Source organism: Gymnoscopelus braueri, assembly GCF_963280865.1.
Source record: "Gymnoscopelus braueri genome assembly, contig: SCAFFOLD_156, whole genome shotgun sequence".
Lineage (NCBI taxonomy): Eukaryota > Metazoa > Chordata > Actinopteri > Myctophiformes > Myctophidae > Gymnoscopelus > Gymnoscopelus braueri.
Genome location: NW_027660972.1, coordinates 148,498 through 160,787, shown reverse-complemented (window position 1 = coordinate 160,787; position 12,290 = coordinate 148,498).

Here is a 12,290-nt window from a genome sequence, read left to right as displayed (position 1 = left end):
AGAGAGAGAGACATGGAAACGGAATAGATTGAAGGGAGAGAGGGAGAGAGCGAGGAGAGACATGGAAACGGAATAGATTGAAGAGAGAGAGAGAGACTTGGAAACATAATAGATTGAAGAGAGATGGAAGCGGAATTGACATCTCAACCTATTGCCATTAACAGGAATCGAACCCTGAACCTTCGGATTGACAAGCTGCAACACTACCTATAGTGCTATAGCTTTGTACAGGCTGAGGTTGTCTGTTGAAGATAAAGTGAACCAGTGAAAGCAGCCGATCTACAAGCTCAGAAAACACGTTGCTATCTGAAAAGTTTTGAGATTGTAGATCGGCTATTTTCAGAATGAATCTATGTCATACATTGAAAAGACATACTCTCAAATAAGCATTTCAGGTTATCTTTAACAATTGCACTTGCATTAATTGACACAATCATGTTGTGTGCAATGCAACTTAAATGAAGTCTGCATCAAGTGGGGCTTGAACTGGCAACCTTGAGGTTCTAAGGCACACACTTAAGCGAGGAAGCCATTGGACCAACAGACCTGACCTGGTGAATGAGAGAGAGAGAGAGAGAGAGAGAGAGAGAGAGAGAGAGAAGAGAGAGAGAGAGAGAGAGGAGAGAGAGAGAGAGAGAGAGAGAGAGAGAGAGAGAGAGAGAGAGAGAGAGAGAGAGAGAGAGAGAGAGAGAGAGAGAGAGAGAGAGAGAGAGAGAGAGAGAGAGAGAGAGAGAGAGAGAGAGAGAGAGAGACATTTTACATCCTGCCAAGTGAAAAGCAACATGTGGTTTCACAGTGTCTGAATTAAATATTAGATTGTAATGTCTTAAAAAATTGCACATGCATTATTTGATGCAGTCATGTTTTGTGCGATGCAATTGAAAAGTGGAATGACCCACCTACAGACAGAGCCAGATAGACAGACAGAGTGAGAGAAACAGACAGCTCAACCTATTGCCATTGACAGGAATCAAACTCTCAACCTTCGGACTCACAGAATGAGACACTACAAGTAGTGCTATAGCTTCATCCAGGCTGAAGTTGTCTGTTGAAGATCATACACTTTTGCCTTCTGTCATGAACCAAGCCCCTGTTTCACTAACACTAAGATCACTCGTTCACAAACCATTTACCTATAAGCCAGATTCCAAACCCGAAAATCTCGGCCACTCGCTCACTCCCACTCGGTCACTCCGACTCCAAACCGGATGTGCTAAATTCCAATTACTCAGTTGCTTCTTGGAGGAGGCGAGTGGAGTCGAGTGGAGGAGCCGAGTCGGCTCTCTACTTCCGCATTTAGCGAGTGTACATCAAGTGTACGCTCGACCACTCTCCACAGCTCCTCCACGGCAGACTTCCGCATCACGTGTAGACGTCTTTTTTGTTTTTTCCCTTCTCCCGTGACGTATACATGGTCCTCCTCCACATGTGGCCACACACACACTGCTTGAAACCCGAAACCATGCCCCGAAAACACCGGCTGCCCCCCCCTCGCCCCCGCCGATCACTCGTTGCCCATCTCACACACACACACACACACACACACACACACAGTGTAAATTAACTGAAAAGACGCAACAAGCCACTGGCTTTATTGCTTTGTATGATATAAAGTATAATACAATTATATACATTGTAATATATTGTGCACACTTATACTGTCTCAAAAGCTGATAGTTCATTTCTCTCCGTGCATGCCTCAATGCAGTGCATGGACTACTATAAATTACGGTGACAAAGATTATGTTTATAATAATATATTCTGAATTCCCCAAAAAGAGGACACTTTACGCTATTTAACTATAGCCATACTCATTCAATTCTGAACCGATTCTTAAATTTTAAAATTCTCAATTTGCTGTGAAGGGTCTTCTTTCATGTCTATCAGTCATGATTTATTTCGCTATCAAACAATATCAAGCAAAATCACAAAATCGTCTGAGTTTTTTTTTTCTTCGTCCCAGAAGTGGGGAGGATATCACCCAAACTCTCAAAACCATGGACATTTGAAGGATTTTATAAAACCCCCCCAGACAGCCCCCCAAAAGAGTATATGTCCGGGTAAAAGAGGACGTATGGCCAACCTGCATGAATGATGTAATTCAGAGTCAGACATACTCTGTAATATACGGTGGCTGTTATAAGCAGCAGTGCCGTGCGGGACTGCTGCGGGGGGTGGGGGGTCTGGGGACTGTACGAGCAAAAAGAGGGACTGGTCAGGATTTAATTTATAAATGTAAGTTTGCTCATCCTGGCGCTTTGTTCACTATTTCAGGAATAAATGGCTTTGCACAAAATGTTAACTATAAAGATAACAATGTGGCCATCCACATTGATGAATTGTCTATTCTATTCTGTATTATTCTATACCTGCATATTATTCTATGCATGTATATTTTCATCCACGGGCGGCTCTGGTCCAGCTGTTTGAGACGTCATAAGTGATCGCGGAATTTGCCGTCGCTTTGAAATGACGCGCAGCAAGTGCAGTCCGATCCCCTCCAGCTGGTCGGCCACTCGTCCTCGCAAATAATCCTCGGCTCCTCGCAGGGGCGGGGCTTAGGCGCGAGTGGAGGAAGCGAGGAGAGTGAGCGAGTGACCGAACTTTGGGGAATGGAATCTGGCTATAGAGAAATTGTATGTCTCCTCGAAACCGAAACCAGTGAAAGCAGCCGATCTACAAGCTCACAAAACGTTGCTATCTGAAAAGTTGTGAGATTGTAGATCGGATATTTTCACAATGAAGTACGTCATACATTGAAAAAACATACTCTCAAATAAGCATTTCATGTTATCTTTACCGTTTGCATATGTATTCATTGATACAGTCATGTTTTTTGCAATTCAACTTAAATGAGTCTGCATCAAGTGAGGCTTGAACCGGCAACCTTGCGGTCGTGAGGCACTCGCTTAAGGGAGAAGCCATTGGACCAACAGACAAGAACCTGTGAAAAAGGAGATCACACAGATGATACAGTTTCACGCAAATAGCTGAAAAATCCTGGGTTTAAGTGTTTTTCAAACTGCTCAAAATTGCAGACAATCTAAGGGCGGAGCTTACTGGTTAACGTGATACATGTGTTCCTCATGAGTCAAGGCACATGTGTAAGCAGGTTTAATGGCTGTCGGCCAAACGAGGCATGACTTTTGCCTGTTTAAAGTTTGCATTTAAAAAAAATCGCTATAGCGCCCCCCTTTGACCAATTGGAGTAAGATTGGTTTCAGTGATATTTGGAATGACCCTCAACATTACCGCAAAGTTTCAAAGAAATGTGAGTCTGCATGTATGTGTTAGGGGCAGATGAATAATTGTCATAAAACTGCAATATTCATTGGCTCATTAAAGCTTCATTTTTTCACTTATGGAAAATCTTTTGCATCAGTTTTTCGGCATAGGTTCAAAGTTCATGTGTAAAACGTTTCGTGCAGATTACTAAAAAATCCCAGGAGGAGATAGGTTTTAACTGTTTTTCATATTATTCAAAATGGTGGGAGATCTAAAGGTCAGAGGTCAAAAGTCAGAGTGTGAAAGTTGTTGATCATGAGTAGACGCATATGTATATTGAAGTTTCATGGCTGTAGGTCAAACAGGGCATGAGTTGTACCTGTTCAAAGTTGGCATTTTGCTATAGCGCCACCTTTTGACGAAAGATTGTGAGAATTATTTCTTGATAGTTTTTCATGACCATCTACCATATGGCCAAGTTTCGTAAAAAGCGTATGCACGGTTCAGCCAGAACTGCGAAAAGTGGCGGAAGAAAAAAGCCACCAACATTAAAACAGGTCCAGAGCTGAGAGCTCTGGCCCCGTAATAATAATAATAATAATAATAATAATAATAATAATAATAATAATAATAATAATAAATGTGTGAATGGGGGATGTTGGCTTATTCAACAAAGCATAATATGTTTCTAATATTTGTCAAACACTGATGCAATGCAATGCGATGTGAGAACACCAACTCGGGACTCCTGAATCGCTGCCTCCACACAGATCCAGTTCTGTAAAAGCAGTCCACGCATCGAGATATTTGAAGTCCTCAAACCACCTTGAGTGCCGTCCCATTGGTAGTACCCAGGGGCGCAGCCATGGGTGGGCCTGGACCCTGGGTGGGCCGTGGCCCACCCACATAGAGAGCTGGCCCACCCAATCGATTTAGCAAAAAAATAAATAATAATAATTTTCTTTTAAAAAATTTTTTTAATTAATTTTTGCATAAAAAATCGGTAAAATCAGGCAAAAATAAGAATTAAATAACATAACCCTAACCTAACCCTAAAACCGAAATAAATTAACCAAAAAACGCCCTAAAACGCCCAATATCCGCGCAATAACCGCACATTTTCGCGCACGCACGGGTTGGGGACACATGCGTGCCCACCTGCTCCTGCTCAGGCCCAGCCTATAGCTGCGCCACTTGTAGTGCCAATTATCACTCTCTCAGCTCTAGTCCAAAATCGAGTCAGTTGTTCTGCATACTGCTGGATTTATTGTGCAACTCTTGCAGGCACTCAAAACCAACGTCGAACTAGTAACAAACACAAATAAACAAACACTTAGAATAAATAATTAAGATAACAATTATGGCAGCCACACCAATGGTTTTGTTCTCCGTGTTAAATGCCATTACTTTTGTTTTCTTGGGATTGAGCATGAGGCTGATCTTCCTGCACTCTATTTATACTGCCAGTACTCTTCCTTTCTCCGAGACTATAGGGCAAACACTGAAGACGATGGCATTTGGATTGCATTATTCTTAATACAAAATAAATCACAATAGTGCTAAACCTCAAACTAAATGTTTATGTGCCCAACATTTAGTTACAAAATAATGACATGTAATAATGTTTCTGCTATCCCATTCTGATATAACAGTTGCATTGATTCTTCCACTCTGTGACTCTTTGAGATCCGTTACTCAAACAATTGACACTATAGGCCCATAGCTTTATGCTCCAATATTACGCCTAATTTAAAACACATAATCAACACATAAACAGTATGCCTGTCACAGATTTTAATCAACATCATGACATACCAAGTCATTTTAGCGACACAATGTTTACTACATGTATATGCATGTGCAATATGCAACATACATCCTTTTTGGGTTGTGACAACGCTGCCAATGTCACATTCTGCCTGTTAAACAGCCCTGGGTAGGCCTTCCTGCCTGGTGGAGATGTGCACCTCTGTCTCGCTGGGCATGTTTTCAGCTGCCCAATCCAACCCCCAATGACTTAATAGTCAATTAATTCCTATTGACCTGAGAGCAACACAGACCCTGGACTCTTTTAAGATAGGCCTGAAAACGTTTTTGTTTCAGAGGCCATTTTCGTGTTGAATTGTTGTTTAGCCTGTTTTTAAACCCTGCTTTTTTAACGTATATGATTGATGATGTTTTACCATGTGGCACTCTGAGATTCCTTGTGAATGAAAAGTGCATTACAAATAAAATGTATTATTTTATTAGTATTATTAATTAATTGTATGTTGTAAATCTTCTTGAAAGTAAATATTTCCAAAAATACACATAATGTGAAAAAATAAGTTATGTCCTTGGTCTACTGGCACGAGAAATTAATTTGGCACTGATCAGTGGTTTGCTAGATTAACCCTGACAGACAAAGAAATGGGCTTACAGCTATAGTTGTTTTCCTCCACATCTTAAAATGGATCTGATGTCTGGAAGTTCACGTTTGAATGCCTTGTGTTTCAATAACGGCACGCTTTGGGGTAGTCCTGTGTTTTTAACAATTTATCCATGTCCTCATATAGGAGTGTGTACAAGGACACACATATTAAAGGTGCAGTAAGGTTATATTTAGGATACATAATAAGCATACCACTCAGTACTCTGTGAGTATAAGTAACACTGTCTGCTGTCTATTGGCGTCTCTGCCAATAGACAGCACAATACTTTGCCAGCCTTTTTGGGCATCCCAAGTTGTTGGAGCCCTCTAACAACCAGTCTGTGGTTATGCTCTTGGCTCTAAAACATAATAGTCTGCACCTATAACCTACAGTAGCTCTGAGATGGTATGAAGGAGTGGTTGGTATTTAATGACCTGGGTCATAAAGGCCTCCTCTGGGCTAGGATCAAAGGTGCAGGCTATCTCTAATACAGACACTTTCCTGGACTCTTCATCCAACATCTGGTGTATTAATAATAATAATAATAAAACTTTATTTATGTAGCACCTCTCAAAGCTGGGTTACAAAGTGCTTTACAAAGAAAACAGCAGAAGAAAACACACAAAACAAAACAAAGAAAGATGCAGAAAACAATGCAGAGATGCACATGAACAGACAACTTTCATACCGGTGCAAGACCAGTGGAGATTATAATCATCGACTAGGGCTGGGCATTAAAAGCTAATCTAGAGAAGTTTTAAGGAGGGATTTAAACCGGGGGACAGTGCACCTGATCTCCAGGGGCATGGCATTTCAAAGGGTAGGGGCTCTGAAGGCGAAGGCCATGCAACCTTTTGTATTTAACAGACCTTTTGGAATGGCCAGGAGTGCTTGGTTTGAGGATCTCAGACTACCTGCAGGCACATAGGGGGGAGTACTATTAGATATATATGTATACATGTATTAGATACACATAAAGTCATACAGTCAACACATACTTTACGTTTTACATTCCCTCAAAATGTAAGTTATAATTCTATTTCGTTTTTAAGGATAGCTTAGTTTGATTAAATAATCATTAAAAAGTATTTATTATGTGTATTAATTTAGAACATAATGTGGTCACTACATGCAATTATATGCAAATAATGCACATCTTCTGGCCAATCAGAATCGAGATGATACGTGATCATGATATAACTCATATTGATATATGGAACTTAGCTTTCTTTTTGTCTTATTGTTTGCAGATATGAAGATGCCGTACCCACATGTGATCTATGATCAGAGACATTCCTCAAGTCTTCTGTTAATTTCACTTCTGTATCTGCTCTGCTACAGTGGAGGTAAATGACAATTAATTAATGTGTTATTATAACTATACAGTATTATAATTATAAAGTATTATAAGTAGATTATATAGCATTAGAAGTATGTTTAGGTGAGGTATTTTATTTGTGGAAGAAGTCATTGTATGTGTTTATGAGTCATTGGATGGGTTTGTATTGTACGTGTTTATTGCTCAATGGGTGTGAACAATGAATCGTGATGTTTGGTTGTCAGAAAATCCATAATAATGAATTAATACTTTTCTTTGTTTGATTGATGATGTCTTTAAAAGTTAATTGTGTACATGCATGGTTTTGACTTAACCAATCAATCCCAGCTTGATCAATCCCCATCCTCCAAATTGAATCATCTGTTGTTGAACTGAGAAATCTGTAAATACAACTTTAAATTCAACAGATCTTGAGCCAGCTTTCTGGAATACATCCCTGACATGTGTCTAAATAACATACATAACATCTGTCTACAAATAACATAACATAATATAACATGACAAGCGTTTGTCTAAATAGTCAATTAGCAGGGAGTGAAGTGGAAGTGAGCAAAACCTTTGACACAGTCTTCTGCTCCCCCCATGTGTTACACTACATAATTTGTCTAATATCGCCCCCATGTGTTCAAAATATGTAACGTCTACTCTGACAGAGTAAACTTGATTAGACATTGGTGGAAGTGGAACGTCAAGCAAATTAAACAGCTGTTGTTCACCAATGATTATGATAATTTCTATATTATTGTCCACCCAGGATGGACAGCAACAGACAAATATTAAATATGTAACTGAGTATTTAATCAGTTAACCTAACTAACTAGCTGCAGACATTTAGACAACACTATAAATATACTATAAATTATTTGTATATTGCAAAATAACCAATCTGATTCTGAACAAATATTCATGTATTGGCTATATTAAATTATTCTGGGTTACTTATTCATCAATTATGTGGATATTATTCAAATAAATCACATGACAAGGCAGAATTCTGTTAGATAATTATATAGACTTTGTTACATAGAAAGTGTTGACATTATGTGTAGCAAAACTGATCAATGTTGTTCCCATACATTGTGCGTCTTGTAGTCTATCCCCAACTTTTTGAATTGTGTAAATAACTAAATCAAATTTTCCAGACTCATGAATCCAGACTCATGAATGAATACTTACTACTTACTTTCGATTGATTGATTGAATATTTTATTGACATGTTTAGAAGTATAACAGATTAAAAACTACAAATGGATGAGACACACACAAAAAAAAGCTTGTTTCCACTGTATTGTGGTCCATTAAACATTCAACACACAAACACCTAAACTGGACAAACAACAGTGCAACAAACAACAATACAAAATATAAAATATCAAAATATATAGTTTAAACCAATTCATGATAAAAACATAAAAATGAGGTGGGGGGGCAAAACCGTTCTCAAAACAGTGCAATAATTTCTCATAGCACCAATACCACCCATGCAAAGGGGTCTATCACAATAAAACAATATGACCACAGGGCACTATGTTACAGCCATAGCTGAATGGTCAGAGAGCATGGAAACAGAAGGTCCCAGGTTTGAGCCCTGGCAATATGTCGAGATGTTCCTACGCAAGACACTCACCCCAACTGCTCCCCCATGCGCTCAAGTCTAACCACTGAGGCAGCAATCAGCTGGGTGAAGCTGAAAACTGAATTTCCCTAGGATCAAATACTGCAGGTCTAAATTACTATTAATTAAGTAAGACACTAAGTCAGTCAATCACTACAACAATTATGTAATCAAATTGTGCAGCACCTTCTGATCATTGCCTAAACCATTTACAGTATGTTTATGATGCTCTCTCATCTAGACTCTAGAGTTTGTTTTACTTGTTTATGTATATATTTTCACTGCTGCACATTGTGCACAACCAACTGGACAAACAGCACAGTCAAGTTCTACTTGCCTCTTATTGGTCATCCATCTTTCTTGCTCCATTTTTACATAGAAACAGTGCACTGGAACCCATAGCATCTTTATGTTTGTGAGTACAATTTGCATCTGTGGCATGGAATTGACAGCGTGTGTTTTCTGTTGCTCTCCAATAACCTACCATGCTGGCCTTATCTTTTGTACAAACGCCATGCTCATTGTACACAGTGTTTGGCATGCAATGACAACTGTGTGTCAATGTGAATGGGAATTGTAACAGCAACAATCTGTTTTGACTGGAATGTCAAAGTGGAATGAGAATTGCATCTACGCTATGACAACTGCGTTTAGTGTATTGCATAAAATCGTGGCCAATTGCCTTAAGAAATTCAATCAAGCGATTGAGTAGTAACTGTTACCTTAGTTATTACCACTCACCACTCACCAACAGAATTGTTTCCCTTGTTCACACAGAGTATTACACAACACATTAATATCCAAGACTAACTATTTCATTTTATTTATCTTGGTTTGGTTCTTGACTCTTAGGGTCCTTACACTCTGGGAGCATGACAAATAAACTGTCAGAAAATGTGTCAGTGAATATGTCACATCAAACGATTATTCATGCAGGTTGATGCTTTTATTTGCAGTGGAAATGTTCTGTATTTTCGGGTAAATATTGCTTCATCGCCATGTCATATCCGAGTTCTGTGCGGTTGTACTCATGACACAAACAGCAGCAGCAGTTTAAATTAACGTGAATTAATCGCAGGAAAGGCAAGCACTCCTGGTGTGTAAGGACCTTTCTGTTTCATTCTAATTGCTTATTCTGCTATAACACCTGAATTTATGCCTGGGGATGAATCATGTTTTAACTCAACTCAACTCAACTCAACTCAACTCAACTCAACTCAACTCAACTCAACTCAACTCAACTCAACTCAACTCAACTCAACTCAACTCAACTTATCGTATCTTATCTTATCTTCTTCCAGGGAAATGTCTGCTAGTGAAAACATGTGTTGGAGGTGATGCTGTTCTTCCATGTGAGGTTGATGCCACTGATGCTACTGACCTGGCTGTATACTGGTCCAGGCCGGATGTACCACATGATCAATATATACATTTCCAGAGGGACAGGCAAGACTTAGTTGATCTTAAGTATTATTCCTGCAAGGGAAGAACATCCCTCTTCAAGGATGAATTGAAGAAAGGCAATGTGTCCCTAAACTCGCCAGAGTGAAATCATCAGATGAAGGAACATGACATTCATGTGTTTATGTTAGAGACACAGTTTACTAGGGTGTCATAGGGCTATCTGGAGATATGGAATTGGGTGTCATTGCATAGCTATGAAAAGTCTATATTGTGTTTTCTGATGACAGAGTCAAGTGGTAGCATGTACTGTAGAGGTTAAAGAGAATGTGGCCCAAAATGGAGCTTTGAGGGATGTCAACCACATGGCAACTCTATTTGTGAAAGGAGTAGACAGGCATGCAATGCTCATTTGGTATGTTCTTGCACTCTATTTCAATGACGTGACGACGCGCACGTCACTTAACACCTACACTGCAAGTCGCACAATGGACAATTGATATGCATCTAGGCTTATTCCTATGTGAATTCGCTAGGTGTGAGTCGGGAGCCTTTGAAAACTTTGTTGAGGTCCGAATTTAAAGTAGTTTTAAATCTCTGCGTGTGCCTGCCTGTGCTCCTGGTCAAATAGGTTCCGGCACGGGGTGCAAGGCCGTCCAGTGAGCATTGCACCCCTGGGAGTAGACCATAGGAACTCACAACCATGCAGTTAGATATCACATGAACCACTTGAACCACGTAGAAATGTGCTGTAAAGCCGAACACAGTTCTCAAGTCTGTCCAGAATAATGTCATGATCCACTGTGTCAAACGCAGTTCTGAGGTTTAAAAGAGATGTTTTTGGCATGAGTGTTAACTCTGAGATCACTAAATACCTTAATGTCTCTGTGCTGTGGTTTGCTCTGAATCGGGATTTAAATACCTCAAGCGTGTCGTTATTGTTTAGGAATCTAATTAACTGATCAAAAATGTCTTGCTTAAAAGCGGGAGGTCAGATATGGGCCAATATGTAATTGCTGCTGGTACCTTTTTTAAGAATGGGGTTAACTATGGTGGTTTAAGTGATCCAAGTGCTAGTAAGCAGAGCTTGATGGATTAAATATAATAATTCTTCTGATAGAGAGTTAAAAACATTTTTTTTAAAGCTGGTGGGGATCGGATCAAAGGGAGCAAGTAGATGGTTTTAGAGCAGTTTTAGAGCAGTTACCACCTTTCCAACATTTAACACAGTGCGGGAGACCATTTAGCAATGTTTACTGACATTGAAAACTAGAAGTAGTCTAGTAACAATAATTATTAGCAGCACTAGCAGTAGTACAGTATGTGCATTAATAGAGGTACAATAGTAAAATAACAGTAGTTCAGATACATTATGCTGATTGTAAAAATGTTTTAATGAAATGCTGACCTTTAACCCTGGTGTCATTACAGATGGTCCAAGTCCACCCTTCTCTGAACCCAGTTTATCTGGTGAGTACCAGTAATATAAGCAGTACCACTTGTATCAGGAGAATGGTATGTCCCTGGTACTTCTGTCCTGACATAAATGTTGTTCTAAGCCTCCCAGAGGTATATATTATATATATTTTGGCGGTTTGTCCTTTTTTTTTAATTAATTAATTAATTTGTGCCATCAAGGTACTCATGAATTACTTGTTTGATATTGATTGTTTAGCTGTGTTGTACTTATTTACAGTTTTATCATGATGGATGGATAACGAGACAAGAATGAACAGAGTAATTAGGCATACGTAGATTAGAATCTCTATCCATTCATGGATCATATCAGAGGTGTTGTGAAAAATCACAACATTTGTGAATTGTGCAAAATATTGCTTGGTCCAAGCACGTTTGAACAGTGATGCCATTTATGAGTAGCTCAAGCTACCTCAAGCTATGATTTTTTGCTAGAGGCCTATAACTATTCAAAATATAATTCGCTTTTTGTTTGTTTTATTTTGTTTTGTTTGAGTCAGGAGTTTCACTTGTTTCAGTTTAGGCCTAGCACTAAAACACAATGTAGATTATGTGACATGCATATGATGTTAAAGTGCAAAACTCTTCAGCAGGAAGCTCTTCTAATTACTACACACAGTTAATATTGATTTAAAGTTAATAACAGTATTAAGTTAATGACATTCATATAAATGTCTATTAATGTCATCAATAATATCAACCAAAAAATAGAAGCCCCCCAAAAAAAATCAAAAATCAATCAATCAAATAAATTAATTAATTTTTGTATCAGATATTTATGTCCCCGCCCCTTGTCAGTCAACCAACTTCAGCCCCCGTGAG